We start from the raw sequence: 16,391 nt of genomic DNA on the forward strand, positions 1-16,391 counted from the left end.
TGCAGCACTTTCACAGCATCATCTTTCAGGATTTGGAATAGTTCAGCTGGAATTCCATCACCTCCACTAGCTTTGTTTGTAGTGATGCTTTCTAAGGCCCACTTGACTTCACATTCCAGGATGTCTGGCTCTAGGTGAGTGATCACACCATCGTGATTATCTGGGTCTTGAAGATCTTTTTGTATAGTTCTTCTATGTATTCTTGCCATCTCTTCTTAATATCTTCTGCTTCTGTTAGGTCCATACCATTTCTGTCCTTTATTGAGCTCATCTTTGCATGAAATGTTCCTTTGGTATCTCTGATTTTCTTGAAGAGATCCCTAGTCTTTCCCATTCTGTTGTTTTCCTCTATTTCTTTGCATTGATCACTGAAAAAGGCTTTCTTATCTCTTCTTGCTATTCTTTGGAACTCTGCATTCAGATGTTTATATCTTTCCTTTTCTCCTTTGCTTTTTGCTTCTCTTCTTTTCACAGCTATTTGTAAGCCCTCCCCAGACAGCCATTTTTCTTTTTTGCATTTCTTTTCTATGGGAATGGTCTTGATCCCTGTCTCCTGTACAATGTCACGAACCTCATTCCATAGTTCATCAGGCATTCTATCTATCAGATCTAGGCCCTTAAATCTATTTCTCACTTCCACTGTATAATCATAAAGGATTTGATTTAGGTCATACCTGAATGGTCTAGTGGTTTTCCCTACTTTCTTCAATGAGCTTGCTTTGTAGTAGACTTGATACAGGGTGATTGCCCAGCTCGGGGTTCACACAGAGGCTAGTTATGTGATTACTCTCTGTCTTGGAGAACCATTCTCCATCCTTTAACCTATTGTCCAAATACATGCAGCGTCATACTGGCTCCAGGGTCCTAGGGTGGTGAGCATCCATCAAGCTGGACCAGCGTAGAGTCCATTCCCAGGATCCTTCACACCAACCTCATCCAGGAGAGAGAAGCCTTGTTTTCTTTCTGGTTAGGAAGCCTGAATGACAAAAACCGAGGAGATGCCAGGGGGCCTGAGTGAATGAAACCAATACACAGAACGGGAGAAATAAGGAACTCTTCCTTCCTTCCTTTTTAAAAAAGCATAGGGCATTTTGGCCATGGTAGAGATTTCATTTATTTATTTTGGTCGGAATACATGGTATGTGGGATATTAGTTCCCTGACCAGGGTCGAACCTGTGCCCCTTGCAGTGGAAGTACAAAGTCTTGACCACTGGACCACCAGCGAAGTTCCCACTTCCTTTCTTCTTAACCAAAGGTCTGGATCACTTCTAAGGTCCCCCAGCCTCTTACATTCTATGACTCTGGGAGGGGAACTTTGGAGGGGACACCAGAACTTCTCCTGGGCTTCCTTTCTGCTCCATCAAAGTCTCCTTCTTCTGACTCCCCGCCCCCACCACTGCCAGCTGGGAGCCCCTGAAGCCTTGGCAAACCCTCTTCTCCTCTGTCCTTGTCTCTTGGGTCTTCCCATTGCAGAGTCTCCAGGGTCTGCTCACAGGAATGGGATCTGTAACACAAGAATAGACTCCTTTGAGGGGCATCATTTGAAAACTGCCATCAGTTACTTATATGTCAGTGCAGTTTTCAGGTCTTTTCATAAGAGCAAGTATAAGGCAGGAAGATCAAGAGAACCCTGGGCACATTCGATCAGTCAGCGAGCATTTACTAAGCACTGCCAGAGCTCCAGACATTGGGGAGAGAAAGTTTCAAGCTCCTGGTCCCCACATTGTGGGCTCCTTTAACCACTGGCTCCCTGGTAGCTTCTCCGTCTCCACTCCTGCCGTCTCTTGAGGCAACTGGATCATCCATATGAGCACTCCCTCTCATATCCTTTAACCTCTTGCCTCCAGAACTCCTACCACCTCTGTTCCTTCTTCCCTACCTGCATAAGATGAGGGCAAGAGTACCTACTTCATAGGGTTCTCAGGATCAGATGATCTAGTGTGTATGGATGTGCTTTGTGAACACTGAAGCACCCCGGTTGCTAATACCCAGGAAGAGAGGAACTGCAGGAGGGGTGGGGGCAGAGGGTAATTGGGAGGGCAGAGAAGGGTAGGCCCAGAGGACCCCACACTGGTGGAACTGGGCTGGCAGGGAGAGGTGAAGAGCTTTGGAATGCAGAAAGCATTCAACAGTCAGCTCAGGGGTCAGCACCCGCCTCCAACCCCAACATTATTTATCTCCCTGAAAAGGGTAGCCTCAAGAGGCTTCTAGGACCTGTCTTCAGCAGCGGCTGCGGAGGCCTGGCAGCCTCTCCTGTGGGACATCTGTCTGTCTGTCTGTCTGTGCATCCATCTCGCAAACCCCTGAGGAGCAGGCAGGAGGTTCGGCCAAGCTCCCCCTCCCCGCCCGCCCTCCCAGGGCCTATTTCTCAGACTTCCTGAGATTGGTGATCGATGGAGACGGACAAGGAGATGCGAGCACCTGGGAGCACTGTTGGGGCTGGGGTGTCTGCATCTGGACTTTTCACTCTCCACCCCACCACCACCACCACCGCAGAGGGCCACCATGGGGCAGTGGGGCCAGACAGCTCCGGGATGCGGGGCTCCCCAGAGGCAGGGCTGGGATATCAAAGCTGGAAGCGCGGGGCCTGTCCACTGGCTTTGTGAGCCCGCTCCCATCGCGGCAGGAACGCCTGGCTGTACAAACTGCATTCGTGCCGCACTCCCAACCTGCATTCCTGATTGGTCACGGCCTGGCCCCAGCTGCATTCCTGGGCTAGAGGAGGCAGAGGGGCCTGGCCTCTTTGTTCTTCCCAAATCAGGGCTCAGAACCATGACAGGCTGATCACATTACCCCGCTGAGGTCAGCCTGGCAGGAATGACCCCTCCTTCTCCTCCCCCACCTTATCAAGACAGAACTGGCTGCCCCACACCACCTAGCTCCCTTACCTGGGTCCTTATAACAGGCTCCAGGGGGTCTTGGCTGAGGAAGGAAAACCTCCCAAACCACAGCTCTGCAGCCTCCTTCCAAGGTCAGATGCTGGGAGTGCTGCCCAGATGCTCATTCCAGGGCTTGTCCGATTCTGGGCCATCTCTGAGGGCTGCAGCTGCTCTGGGTGGGTCTCGCTGTCCTCGTTGTTGCTGGACCCTTCAGAACCCACATGTACCTGGTAACATTTAAGATCTGTGCTCAGCATCAGAACGAGCCCAGCTTTCAGAATTACCGTAGTTTAGATGCTATTCCGTTACAAGCCCCATTTGAACCACTGCCCACTTTACCTGAGTAAATTCTTACCATCTCCCTTCTCATTCTACTAAGCCTGATTGCAAAAATGCAAGCTTTGACATCTGGCCTGGTTGATTTGATATCCTGGCTCTGCCACTGACTTGGTGTGTGACTTTGTGTGACTTCGTGACTTTGACTTTGGTGATGACTTACTTAACCTCTCTGGGCCTCAGTTTCCTCATTTGCAAAACTAGAAGATTTAACTGAAGATTTAAAGAGATGTTGTGTGATACGTTTCTGGCACATTGTGGACACATGACAAATGTGACTTTTCCTGCTGTCTTCCATCTCCCTGGAAGGAGTGACCTCAAGCCGAGTCTTCACGAGGTGGCTAATACCCTTTCCTCCTTTCTCTGAATTCCTGAAGCCTCAAGGGTGAGGGCCAAGCTCTCTGGAGACGGGCTAGACACAAATTATCCTGCGTTGTGCTGAACAGTTTTCTGTGTCAGTCTTTGTCTTCCCAGAGAGCTTGCTGGCATTCCAGGGAAGACCTTTTACTTTGTTATTCCTTTAACAAATATGTGCTGGAAAAGAGCTGCACTGGGCCCACCGGGACTGAGCAGTGGGGAAGCCAGTCGAGTTTCCTGCTCTCACGACGAAGCTCCAATCCATCCCATGAGGAGTTGCAATATGTTTTCCCCGGATGCAGTCGCTGCTGTGATGGGAAAGGACAGCCACCATGAGAACATTACGGGGAGTTCCGGGGCTTTGGGAAGCCTCCTCTGAGGAAATGACATTTAAGCTCAGATCTGAAACCTGGCAGGGATAAGGGGGAGGAATACAGTCCTGGCTGAGAACGGAAGCGCAGCTGTGAGATGGTGGCGGACTTCGCAGCCCCATAAGGAAGCTGCATTGTGTTCTAAGTGAAATAAGAAGCCATGGTGAGGCTTTGAGCAGAGGAATAGCATAATCCCATGTCACTGGGTACAGAAAAGAAAAGAGGTGGGGTGGAGGGTGGCGGCCAGAATGGAAAATGGTGGGATTTCTCAGGCTGCTTGAACAGCTGTCCAGGTTGGGGGTGCAATATCTTTTTTTTCCCCTCCTTTTTTTTTCATTGTTTTTTCTTTTTAAAAAAATTTATTTATTTTTGGCCATGCTGGGTCTTCATTGCTGCTCGGGCTCTCTCTAGTTGCGGTATGTGGGCTTCTCCTGTTTGAGAGCACGGGCTCTCTGGCACATGGGCTCAGTAGTTGGAACTCACAGGCTCTAGAGTTCAAACTCAGTAGTTGGGGCACGCAGGCTTAGTTGCCCCCAGGCACGTGGAATCCATCAAACTCATTTCCCCTGCATTGGCTGACAGATTCTTTTTTTTTTTATTCCCCGGAGGGGGTGCACCATTCCTGGAAGTATTGCAATACCAGGTTGATGTGTGGAGTGTCCAGAGCAAGCTTCTACTCCAACTCCCTGCTCCAGTTCAGTTCAGTTCAGTTCAGCTGCTCAGTCGTTTTCCGACTTTGTGCAACCCCATGAACTGCAGGATGCCAGGCTTCCCTGTCCATCATCAACTCCTGGAGCCTGCTCCAAAAATCCATTTAATATATTGTCCTCGGATAGAGGATGTATCAGATATTAAAATGATAAGAACAGATGCTACACTTGATCTTAGCCAAAAGGCTGAGAAGCTATGGAAGACAGATTCTTAACCACTGGACCATGAGGAAAGTCCTTTCTTTTCTCTTTTCTGGCATCCAGTCCGATCACTTTATGGCAAATAGAAGGGGGAAAAGTGGAAGTAGTGACAGATTTTATTTTCTTGGGTTCCAAAGTTACTGCAATGGTGACTGCAACCCTGAAATTAAGAGACACTTGCTCCTTGGAGGGAAAGCTATGACAAATCTAGACAATGTACTAAAAAGCAGAGACATCACTTTGATGACAAAGGTCTGTATAGTCAAAGCTATAGTTTTTCCAGTAGTCATGTACGGATGTGAGAGTTGGTCCATAAAGAAGGCTGAGCACCAAAGAAGTGATGCTTTCGAATTGTGGTTCTGGAGAAGACTCTTGAGAGTTTGTTGGACTGCAAGGAGATCAAACCAGTCAATCCTAAAGGAAATCAACCCTGAGTATTCATTGGAAGGACTGTTCCTGAAGTTGAAGCTATAATACTTTGGCCACCTGGTGGGAAGAGCTGGCTCAATGAAAAAGGCCCTAATGCTGGGAAAGATTGAAGGCAAAGGGAGAAGGGAATGGTAGAGGATGAGACGGTTATATAGAATCACAGAGTCAATGAACATGAATTTGAACAAACTCCAGGAGAGAGTGGAGGACAGAAGAGTCTGGCATGCTACATTTGACGGGGTTACAAAAAGTCAGACACAACTTAGCAACTGAACAACACCAACAGGGCAATGGTAGCTTTATTGCTTTGCCAGGCAAAGGGAAACACACTGGGCTTCTGCCTCTAAAAACTATGTGTTCCCTGACATCTTTTTTAATCTTCATAGTTACCCTACTTTTACAAATGAAGAAACTGAGGCCCAGAGACGCTAAGTAAGTCATCCAAAGTCACACAGTAAGTCAGTGCAGAACCACCCTGAGGAGGTATTGTGGCCTGTGTCCCCCCAGATGCATATGTTGAAGCCCTACCTGCTCCCAACGTGAAGGTATTTGGAGGTGGGCCTTTGGGAGGTGATTAAAGTTGGATGAGGTCATGAGGCTGGGGTTTCCCATTTTGGGATCGGTGCCCTTATAAGAAGATATAGGAAAGCTCTCTCTCTCCATGTGCGTGCATTGAAAAAAGCCCATGTGGGGACATAGTGAGGAGGTGGCCATCGACAAGCCAGGAGGAAAGTCCTTGCCAGGGACCAAATTGACCAGCACCTTTATCTTGGACTTCCAGCATCCAGAATGGTGAGAAATAAGCTTCTACTGATTAACCATCCGGTCTATGGTATTTGATTATGGCAGCCCAAGCTAACACCAGAAGTAGGCTGGATATTGTCCTTTGTCCCTCCAAACCCATGCTACTCCCAGATCACCCAGCCCTGGACCTTGAGGCCTGACTTGAAGGCCTGGGTCGGTGGCTCTTGTGCCCTCCAGCTTCCAGGTGGGTGCTGCCAATGGGAGGCCCTGGCCTGGGGAGAGTGTCAGCTCCCTCCCTGATCAGCCACCATGGGCTGGCTGAGGCTGTGATCTCTTCTAAAGGCCACAGAGCCTGCCAGGCAGCCCCTTCTATCACAGCAGGTCTTGCAGGGGTCTGGTCACTGCCTCTTTCCCTAGTCTCTTTAGAGTTCGGGTGGGTGAGGTCTTGAGATGTTGTCATTCATGTCCCTTAATCCTGCCAATAGTTATTTTTTTTTTTACCATATACATCTATTTATTCTTACGCAAATTCTCTTCCCATTTAAGTAATTATAGACTAGTGAGCAGCGTTCCCTGTGCTATGTAGTAGGTCCTTTTTGATTATCTATTTTAAATAGAGCAGTGTGTACATGTCCGTCCCAAACTCCCAGCCTACCCCTCTCCCTGAGCACCCCCTCTGGTAGCCATAAGTTCCTTCTCTAAGTCTGTGAGTCTGTTTCTGTTCTGGAAATAAGTTCATTTGTATTTTTTTTTTTTTTTTGAGTCTGCATAGAAGCAATGCATTATCTGCCAATAGATTTTTCAGTAGTCCCTTCTGAAACTCTGTTACGCAGTTGCAATGAGCCATCTGTTCCTGCTGGGATCCTGACGTGTGAAAGGTCAGGAAAGCTTCCCAGAGGGGGGACATTTAAGTTGGGTTTCTGAAGGATGAACAGGAGTTAGCCTTATGACAGAAAATACATGATTTCTGTTAGACGTGTCTATAAACACTAAAACAGCTCACCAAAACTCCAAAACTGCCTCCCGGGACACTTGAAGCCTGGGAATGACCAGGTGGGAAATCACTGGCCTGGAGCCCCACAGGGCTGCACAGACCCCAGTTCAGGGAACGTGGGGAGAGAAAAGCTGGGGGCTGCGTCCAGTGGCGGTTGGTTTTCAGTCGCTCAGTCGCGTCCGACTCTTCACGACCCCCTGGACTGCAGCAAGCCGGGCTTCCCTTTCACCATTTCCTGGAGTTTGCTCAAACTCATGTCCACTGAGTCGATGCCATCCAACCATCTCATCTCACCCAGCGGGGTAGAGACCCTGTCACCCCACTTTGTGACTCTCCTGGGATGCCTGTGCTCTCAGAGAGTTGATGGGATGCTGGTGGAAATTATGCCTTGGGAAGGGACAGCCCGTGCATCCCCCACCCCCTCCTGTGGTCCATTAGGCTGAGGGGGACAGCTGCTTAAAAGATCAGGGTTCAGGACAAACAGGCCTACTTCCTTCTGCCTGCAATCCTGGGCCTTGGGACACCTGCCCAAGGTCCACTCTATCCCAACCCTCTGGCCCGGCTGTGGGTCTGTCGTGCTCCTCCCTCCCTCCAGTCCCTCTCCTGCTCCCTGTCACCTCCGATTAGACAACGCCTGTTTGTGTTCTTCAGAATCAGGCCTTCCCACCAGCTTGATCCTGCACCTGCCCAAGCCTACCCCTCCACCAGCTTCCATCTTCAATGTCCCGCTGACCTCACCCTGTGTGTCTTTGTGACCTCGAACCCACCACTTACTCCGGCCCCTGGGTTCTGCCAGCTCCCTTCCTCTACCTCCTGACCCCCATCCCTCTGGTAGTTAGCCGTCTCCCCTGCCTTGAAGGGGACCACTGACTCCAGACCATCAGCTGCCATCTTCATCCTCAAAAGTGAAAGTTGCTCAGTTGTGTCTGACTCTTTGTGACCCCATGGACTGTCCATGGAATTCTCCAGGCCAGAATACTGGCGTGGGTAGCCTCTCCCTTCTCCAGGGGATCTTCCCAACCCAGGGATGGAACCCAGGTCTTCCACATGGCAGGTGGATTCTTTACCAACTGATCCTCCAATGAAGAGTCTAAAACTACCCCATATTATTATTCAATAATAACATAGCCACTGTTTTATTTTTCTGATGCTGGCACTGTGTGATGAGCCAGGCTTCAAAATCACCCCATCAGGCAGGTGTGGTCACGGCAGTAACTGAGAATTTGGGTAACTTTTCAGGCTGAGAAGCAGAAGAGGGAAGACTTAAATCCAGAGTTCTGTCTTAAAGTCCCGGCTCTTGCTGCTCGACACACCGCCTTGCTGTGTCTCTCCATCGCTGCAGTTCTCTGTGGATGGGGTCCGTACTGGGCAGTGACCATGTATCCCACACCCTGTCTGGCAGTTCTGGGCACACATCATGCCCACCGTCGAGTAGCTGCAAAGACTATTTAATACTTGAAGCAGATCATGCTAGCCCTCTGCTCAGAAACTTCCACAGTCTTCCCTTCCCACCCAGGACACAAACCACGGTCATTTTGATGGCCTTCAAGGCTCATTCAGTCCTAAAGGATATCAACCCTGAATATTTATTGGAAGGACTGGTGCTGAAGCTGCAGCTCCAATACTTTGGCCACCTCATGGGAAGAGCTGGCTCACTGGAAAAGACCCTGATGCTGGGAAAGATGGAGGTGGGGAGGAGAAGGGGTGTACAGAGGATGAGATGGTTGGATGGCATCCTCGACTCAATGGACATAAGTTGGAGCAAACTCCAGGAGATAGTGGAGGGCAGAAAAGTCTGGGGTGCTGCAGCTCATGGGGTCACAAAGAGTCAGACACAACTGAGAAGCTGACCAACAGCAAGGAGCTGATAGCATCCCGCTGCTAACAACCAGCAAGGAAACCAGATTCTGCATCTTACAACCACAAGGAACTGAACTCAGAAACTCAGAGGAGGGGGAGCGGGTACATCCCAGAGCTTCTGGAAAGGAATGCAGCCTGACCAACATCTTGATTGCAGTCTGTGAGACTCTAGGTAGAGGACCCCCATGAGTCACATGGGCTGAGTTCCGACCCACAGAACTTGGAGCTAAAGAATCTGTATTGTTTAAGCTGCTACCTGTGTTGCATGGCAATGGAAAAATAATACAATAAATATGTCCCAAATATTTCATGGGATGTACTTATACTAAACAATTATTATTGTTGACCTGTAAATCAATTTTAACTGGGTCTTCTATAATTTTGTTCACTAAGCCCCAAAGCCCAGGTAGGTCACAAGGACAGATTATTTACAGCTGGGCTAAGGAGCCACTCAAGATTCCCCAGCAGGCACAGAGCTCCACAGTCTGGAAGTAGTCTGCACACCCCTTGCCACCAGGGCAAAAAAAGAGGTTTCTAGTTCTGCTTAGAGTCTGGACCTCTGACTCATCCTCAGAAATCTGGGGGCCTGGGAACATAATGAGGGGGAAAAAAATCACACCTTTATTTTCACAGTTCTCTAACTGAAACATGACATTGCTTTCAGTTAAGACTATCCATGGACTTCCCTGGCGGTGAATAAGAACCCGCCTGCCAATGCAGGGGACATGGGTTCGATCCTGAGTCTGGGAAGATTCCACATGCCTCGGGACAACCAAGCAAGGGATGCTATCAGCTCCTTGCTGTTGTTCAGCTTCTCAGTTGTGTCTGACTCTTTGTGACCCCATGAGCTGCAGCACCCCAGACTTTTCTGCCCTCCACTATCTCCTGCGCTCCAGGGCCTGTGCCCTGCAACCAGTGAAGCTGTGCGGTGAGAAGCCCGCGCACTGCAGTGAGGGCAGCCCCCGCTCACCATGACCAGAGAAAGCCACGCAGCAGTGAAAACCCAGCACAACCACCAGTCACACTGAAATATGGTGCTCAAAACGTGGAGACGTGTGACATAGTATTACATGTGCTTTTTATGAACACATTAAATAATAAGATCTAATAACTATCCTAATTTCAAAATGGCGACAGATGCAAAAATATTTCATGATATCAGAGAAAACTGCTGTGTGATTTCTCCTGATGGTAAAGTTGTGGATACGAATAACATGGATATTCTTTTTTTCAGTTAATTAATCAATTAACTTTGAAAAAAAATTAATCAACTAAAATAATATTAATTAACTAATTGAAAAGAGTTAATTGGTTTATCTAAGAGAATTACCTAAAAGAATTACTAAGAAGAAAATTAACCAACTAATTAAAAGAATATTCATTAGTTTAAAAGAAGAGTAATTAATTATCTAAAAATATTAATTAATTAACTAAAAAAAGAACGTCTGCGTTATCAAAACCCACAGCTTTGCCACCAATAGAAATCACACAGCAGTTTTCTCTGATATCATGAAATACTTTTGCATCCATCACCATTTTGAGACTACGATAGTTATTAGATCTTGCTATTTAATGTGTTCATAAAAAGCACATATAATACTATATCCCCTTTCTTCATGTCTTGACAACTATATTTCAGTGTAATTGGTTTCCTTTGTGAATCTATTCCATTTTTTATAAAAAACATTTTTCTGAGAAAGGCCTCTCAAGCTTTAACGGACTGTGCCCAGGGCAAAAAAAAAAAGTCAGACCTTGGTAGAAGCACTTTTTTATAATGCAAAAGATGTCAGAATATCAGAAAGCCTGGGTTCAAATCCTGGCTCTAATGCTTGATCGTTATGACAATGAGGACCTTTACTTAACCTTTCTGAGCTTCAGTTTCCTCACCTGTAACACTGAATTATTGGGAGAATTTAAGAAATAATATACACAAGCCACATCGCTCAGGCCAGCCCTCAGGAGATGAATGCTAGTCATTCAGCGTTAGTCCCTCAGTCGTGTCTGACTCTTTGTGACCCCATGGACTGTAGCCCACCAGGCTCCTCTGTCTGTGGGATTCTCCAGGCAAGAACACTGGAGTGGGTTGCCATTTTCTTCTCTGTGCTGCTGCTGCTGCTGCTGCTAAGTCGCTGCAGTCGTGTCCGACTCTGTGCTAGTCATTACTATTAACAATAATTACGGCCAATAACTAATCCTAGCTTCACTGGGGGCTCCCCAGGTGGCGCTAGTGGTAAAGAGCCCCCTGCAGGTGCAGGAGATGTAAAAAGATGTGGGTTTGATCCCCAGGTCGGGATGATCCCCTGGAGGAGGAAGTGGTAACCCACTCCAGTATTCTTGCCTGGAGAATCCCACGGACAGAGGAGCCTGGCAGGTTACGGTCCATGAGGTCACACAGACTCAGACAAAACTGAAGCGACTTAGCATGCATGCACAGCTTCATTTGTTTCTCTTTTCCTTGTGTCTCTGCAGAGCTGCCCCTGGGCTCCAGCAGGGACTGTGGCTTCCTGAGGCCTCTGAAGGCTTTGCCCTACGTGGTTGCAGCCCCGTCCTGGGTCCCGCAAACCCCATCCCTGGCCCAGCCTGCAGGTCCCCACTACTATCTACCCACGACTCCAGCAAATAGGACAAAAATGCACATCCACCCTGTGGTGATGACATAGTGCCATTTGCTAATGAGAAACAAGTGGCCTGCTGTGCTCCGTGCGGAGGGAGGGGGACAGACTCCCACCGCAGCCCAAAGCCACATTGCCGAGGTGGCACAGGCTGACCCATCCGGAAGGTGCCAGGGCTTCTCGGCCTGGATGTCTCCTTCCACCCCGAGGTCCCCGACCACGCCCTGTCCTCTGCACCCACGCCACAGCCCTTCCTGTGCTGGGGCACCGGACCCGCCCTGGGCGTGGGCAGGACAGCAGCCAGGCGTGAGTCACTGGGAGGGGACAGCTGGGTCCTGAGCTGTGGTCTCTGTGGGGAAGACCTAGAGGAGGGGTGCAAGCCCCTGCCTCCCACCCAAATCCCTGTGGCCCCATGTGGGGTGAGCTGGAGCCCCGCCCCAGGCCCGGAGCCCCAGGCAGCTGTCTCGGCCCTTACTGCCCTTCTCCTGTGTGCCCTGCGCTGCTCCCAACCACCTGTTCTCCCAAAGCACCAGCACCCAGCCTCCTCATCACAAGCCCCTCCTCTGTCCCCAGCATCACTTGTCCAGCAGGAAAACAGAGGACCGCTCACTCACTCACTCCAGATAACAGGGCCGTGTGAGGACCAAAGGCCACTGCCCTGGACTTTGGGTGGAGCTGGAGACACAGGCCGGAAAGAGGGACCATCCCTGGGGCCACGTGGCCCGGCGTGTCTCTCCTCGGCCTGGCCAGTCGCCTGCCTGAAGCCCTTGCTTTCTGTCCCACGCTCAGGCCGCTCCGTCCCCATCCTTGGCTTTCCACCCTGGCTCCTGCTGCCTGGATCAGGTGTCCACCCCACCACACGCTGGGTCCCCGATCCTTTTGGATGCGTTTGTTAGACACTGTGGCTTGGGGACCTCAGCCGCCTGTCTTAACAAGGCTTGCATGGCCCCCTGCGAAGAGGGGTGGATTTGAATGCTTGCGGCTTGGTTTCCAGCACACTGCCAGGGACTCCCCCAGACAAACTACTTCCATTTATAACTGCCTCCTTGGGCACCAGGTGGGAGCCAGCCATCCCAGCCCTCACCCCTGATCTCCAGGCTCAGAACCCTGCTGTCTCCTTTCAGCTGTCAGCACTGGCCCCACCCACTCGAGTCCAGACAGGTTCTGGGCTAATCCTAACAAAACCAAGAAGCACACTAGTCTTAGGGGAAGGGTGTGGAACCATCTCCCCTTCCGGGGAAGCAAGAGCTCTGTCAGCCACCTCCCATGGGCTCTTAGACACTGTTCTTTCTAAAGAACATCTTGTGTGTGCGTGCTAAGTCGCTTGGTCGTGTCCGAGTCTTTGTGACCCCATGGACTCTTCTGCCCGTGGGATTCTCCAGGCAAGACTGCTGGAGTGGGTTACCATGTACTTCTCCAGGGCATTTTCCCAACCCGGGGATCGAACCCACGTCTCTTACATCTCTTGCGTTGGCAGTCTGGTTCTTTACCAGTGGTGCCGATTGGGAACATCTTAGTTACTCCTTAGCTGCTGTTGTTCAGTCGCTGAGTGGTGTCCAGCTTTTTGCGACCCCATGGACTGCAGCACACCAGGCCTCCCTGAATCTGCAAAATCGGTATGTTTTCCATTTCACAGATGAGCACATTGAGGTTTAGCGAATTCTCAAGCTTGTCCAAGGCTGAGTGGGGGAGCTCGATGTCCAGCCGTGTCTGCTTGCTTCTCTACACTGGACACGCCTCAGCCTGCCCACCCACTGTTGCCCCCGAGCCTTGGCTAACTTGGTCTTGTCTCAGTTTCCCATTTGGCCTTTCAGTGCCTCCCTGGAAACAGAGCCTCTCCTGAATCCTGTCCAGTCTGACTGAAGCTCTGACATACCACCTAATTCTGGACAGGCCCTCTCTCTGGGACCTGTCCCTGTCTCCTGGCCCCGGGACCCTCTCAGAGCCCAGGGGGCCCCTGTAGTCTATTGGCTGACTCCCAGAGCCTCTTCTGACTGTCTTCCTGCTGGTCTGTTTCATCCACAGGATTGAACCTCTTTGAAAGGCACTGGCCCAAGAGAAGGCTGATGCGCTGTATTCTCCTGGATGCCGGCCGTGTGACAGCAGACTACTGCCCTCGGGGCCCTGCCCAGTGGCTGCCTGGCCAGCCTCTTCCTTTTCATCCTGGGGCCCATCACTCTAGGGGGCTGAGCCTGTGGGAGCTGTGATGGTGGCAGTTTCTGATTCAGCCACCAGGTTCTGAGTCTGACGCCACTTCTCCTCTCTCCTCCAAGCAGTCCCATAGGAAGTGCCAATCCTGCCTGAATATCTGGGTCAGTAGAGTGCCCAGGCCTACCTTGTTCAGGGGGTGGGCACCAGGCCTGATCAGAAACAACCAAGGATGAATGAAGACAAATTGGGGAGGTTGTCTGGAAAGGCCTTTCCGGAGGGTGTGGCTGCAGACACTTGGTAGAGAGCAGCTGGCAAGAGCTGCCAGGCCTCCTAGGCAGGGAGGGAAGGAAGACCCAAGGGCAGAAGTGGGTGGGGGAGCCAGGAGACACCCTCACCTCCCGTGGAGCTGCCTGTTTATATTCCGTCTGCTCATATGGCCTTTTCCAGACGGCTGGCCCAGCTCCCTCCCAGGCTGTGGTTGTCAACACACTCCCTGTTGCCCCATGTCCCCGCGGAGGGACACTGCTGTCCATGATGGCTCTGCCACACCCACAGCCCTAGGGGAAGGACTGGGAGCCGCGAGGGCCCCGGGAAGCCAGCGTACCTGGATACCTTACAGCCCCTCCTTCTGGGGGACTCCTCAGCTTCTCTTTGCCTCTCTTGCATGGCTTTTAGCTCTCTTTCCCTGGCTCTATCACTCTACACCTATCTCTTCTCCAAAAGTCCAGGAAAGGAGAGCTCTGGGAAGCAGAGCTTCCACACACAGGGAATGTCAGGATCAGAAGCTCAAATCCTAGGACCTTCCCCGGTGGTTCAGGGGTTAAGACTCCATGCTTCTGGACTCCTTCTACTCTGTCGGTGGGAATGTAAACTGATACAGCCACTGTGGAAAACAGTGTGGAGAATCCTTTAAAAACTAAAAGCAGAGTTACTGTACGACACTGCGATTCCACTCTTGGGCATATATCCAGAGAAAAACATTGTCTGAAAGGGTATATACACAATACACCTCGGTGTTCATTGCAGCACTGTTTACAGTAGCCAAGACATGCAAGCAACCTAAATGTCCATCGACAGAGAATAAAGAAGATGTAGTGTACACACACACACACACAACGGAATATTACTCAGTCATTAAAACGAATGAAATAATGTCAGCTGCAACAACATGGATGGATCTAGAGATTGTCATACTGAGTGAATTAAGTCAGACAGTGAAGTGTCATATGACGTCAGTTACATGCAGAATCTAAAAAGAAATGATACAGATGAACTTATTTACAAAACAGAAAGAGACTCAGACTTAAAGAACACAGTTATGGTTGCTGGGGTAAAGGAGGAAAGGAAGGGATAGTGAGGGAGTTTGGGATCGACATGGACACACTGCTATATTTTGAATGGATAACCCACAAGGACCTACTGTAGAGCCCAGGGAACTCTGCTCAATGTCATGTAGCAGCCTGGATGGGAGAGGAATCTGGGGGAGAATGGATACATGTATATGTATGGCTGAGTCCCTTCTGTCCACCTGAAATTATTGCAACATTGTTCTGAGGCCGTACTCCAATACAAAAATAAGAAGTTAAAAAAAAAAGAAAGAAAAAGACTTTGTGCTTGCAATGCAGGGAACACCAGTTCAGCCCCTGGTCAGGGAACTAAAACCCTGCATGCTCCATAGTGTGGCCAAAACATAAAAGTTTTTAAAAAAGAGGAAAAAAAAAAAAAGAGCTGCTTCATTATTTTTTTAATTTAAACCTATGTTTAAAAGAAAAAGCCCACATCCTTCTAACCAGTGTCTCCCAGAACCTAAGCTCCTCCTTCCCAGGGGCCTTCAGCAGGCAGGGAGCCAGTCTGTCAAAGAGCCCAGAGCCTGGCTGAGCCCTTCCCTAGCTCAAGGCCAAGCTCCTGCAGTTCCCGTGCTTCATCCCTTCTGGGATGTCCTTAGCCGCGGATGCCAGGAGGAGTTGAGGGAGGGCTGTCTCCACCTACAGCAGTCAGGGAAGCACAAGCTGTTATTTCCTGGGAGAAGAAAAATAGAAAGACCCAGAGACAGGCTGAGGAAAGACAGAGACAAAAATGACCGAGAGACCCGAGCTGGGGGAGACAGAGAGACAGAAAAGCAGCACGAGGCCCAAATTGACACCACATGGCCGCTCTGCCGACCCCGGGGCCCGGCAAGCGAGGTTTCGTGCCGAGTCAGTTGCCATGGTGACAAACATGCAGGAAATATCCAAGATAACTAGAATAGTGGCAATAACATGTGTTTTGGATAAAACCTCCTCCTCACCCCACTCCCTCCAAGATATTCATTGCATTTCTTGAGATAAACTTGGCTTTCGCACAATCACCTTTCCTGAGAGGCCTGGGGTGGGGAGGCAAAGGTCACTGGGTGAAGGGAACGGCTGCCTTAGGGAACCGGATGGATGGGAACTGACTTCTGCTCTGGAAAAAAGGATACGTTCTGTGCCTCTCACCTCGCTTCTGCCTCTCAGGTCTAGATTTGGGTTGGGTTGTCTTGCTCCAGAACAGAAAGGCTCAGAAGAGTCTAAATTACCGTCCGAGGTCACGTAGTGAGTCTAAGGGTCAAAGTCACGTAGTGAATCTGAATGTGGGGGTAGGTACTGGGGGTTCTTTACAAGTCCCGAAGCATCCAACAGAAATCAGTTTCCATGCTGAGGCCACAGCAAAAATGAAGGACATGAGGCAGCGCTAGAGTCAAGCACCCTGGGAATGCTGGCACCTTCAC

At 50.0% G+C, this 16,391-nt stretch overlaps 1 long non-coding RNA gene and 1 pseudogene across 1 annotated transcript; both read right to left on the bottom strand.

The window, feature by feature from the left end:
• Positions 1 to 234: 234 nt before the first annotated feature.
• Positions 235 to 7,841, bottom strand: LOC133241187 (uncharacterized). The gene is made up of 3 exons (XR_009734537.1): positions 7,640 to 7,841; positions 2,890 to 3,107; positions 235 to 1,505 (listed from the first exon to the last, which is right to left on the bottom strand). It is a non-coding gene; the product is annotated as an uncharacterized LOC133241187 (long non-coding RNA).
• LOC133241878 (U2 spliceosomal RNA) lies at positions 4,678 to 4,852 on the bottom strand (annotated as a pseudogene).
• Positions 7,842 to 16,391: the final 8,550 nt, after the last annotated feature.

Source organism: Bos javanicus, chromosome 29 (assembly GCF_032452875.1).
Source record: "Bos javanicus breed banteng chromosome 29, ARS-OSU_banteng_1.0, whole genome shotgun sequence".
Lineage (NCBI taxonomy): Eukaryota > Metazoa > Chordata > Mammalia > Artiodactyla > Bovidae > Bos > Bos javanicus.